Source organism: Lottia gigantea (assembly GCF_000327385.1).
Source record: "Lottia gigantea unplaced genomic scaffold LOTGIsca_102, whole genome shotgun sequence".
NCBI classification, from domain to species: Eukaryota; Metazoa; Mollusca; class Gastropoda; family Lottiidae; genus Lottia; species Lottia gigantea.
This window is the reverse complement of record NW_008706795.1, coordinates 813,381-814,932: the sequence shown is the minus strand read 5'-3', so window position 1 is coordinate 814,932 and position 1,552 is coordinate 813,381.

The following is a 1,552-nucleotide window of genomic DNA, read 5'->3' as shown; positions in this document are numbered from 1 at the left end:
ACCATTGACTTCAACACCTAAAATATATCATTTGGTCATTTTTATCATTAAATGTTGCTGCAGCAATTGTTTCAACAACAAAAAATCAGAACTGATCTGAAGCTTTGCATCTCATCTCATCTCACAATTATACAAACTCTGTCTTATACCTTGGCTGCAATAGTCATTAATCTTGTAACACAGATGTTTGTAAATGCAGTGATTTGATTGGATTGTACACTAGCTAAAACAGCCATTCACAGCACCCTACAGTAACTCATAATGTTCAGTCTTTCTGTTGATGTTCTGATTGGCTGTATTTGCTGACATACAATCCAATCAAATTGCTGCATTCTGTGATACATAAGTGGCTGTTGCAATCAAGGTCTAAGATGAAATTAGTAATAGTTTGACATTGTGAATCTGTTAAGCTTAAATTATACCAAAATAAATCATAAATATTAGCAGACATAAATTGATAGATGCTATATATATGTATATGTTGATTGTAATATTTCTAGTATATGATGCTAATAATACATGACTAATATAGAACAGTTTGATGAGGCTGATTAATCAAAGCTTATTTTAATCATTCACAGATTTTAGCTCGATTCAATACATGATAATCTTGACTACAAGAATGTGATAGGATCATAAGTAAACATCGATTTCCAACTATCAAGAGATTTTTCACATGCACAGGCTGTAGCACACAGGGCCTCAGATCAGAGTCTCATCTGAACAACTAGATCAATTGCATCAAATGTAGAGACTGTGTTTAAAAAATGAAAAAAAATGTGAAGTATTCTCTTGACCTATGCCTAAATTTACTCCAAGACCTTCTAGTTAGCCAGCAAGCATCTATTTGACTGAGCCAAAGCAGCTCGAATAAGAGAGGAGTGGGGAGGGGTTATTTACCTACCTGAGTTTTCTTGACTGGTTACATTATGTTTACTATCTATCACAGGATATTCATATTGAGTTCTACGATTCACATGACTGAAAAATATCAAATATGGAGTTTTACACCCTACTGTTCTACTTATGATTGAGCTAAAGGCAATACTTTAAGTCAATTGCAAGTCTTCTCTTTTTACTTTTTAACAGCAGAGGATATGTTTTTAAAAAGCACAGCCAAAAGCACAATGGGCATCAGTAAATTGTTCCATCAAAACCACAATACTGTTTTTCAATGCCAGTCCCTTGAACCTGTGGTAAAAATTAAGTCATGTAGCATAATCATAACCCATCATAATAGAGAAATAAACAACCCACAACCTTGTCAATTTCTTATGGCAAAAAATGAAAGATGGCAAGTTCTAAATCAGTCAACCTTATATGTGTGTATAAAATCCTTTGACAATTTAGATAGTTACATAAACAAAAGATGATAATAAACTTACTCGATATAATAAGTACCGAAATGTGGATCTTCTACTTTCTCCCAACCATACGGCAATTCTATATTATACAAAAATACAATATTTATCATATATTTGTTAAATAATTGTGTATCATAGTGTATATTAATATGTGTTATCAAATTATGTATCATGTATAATGTGTGTCT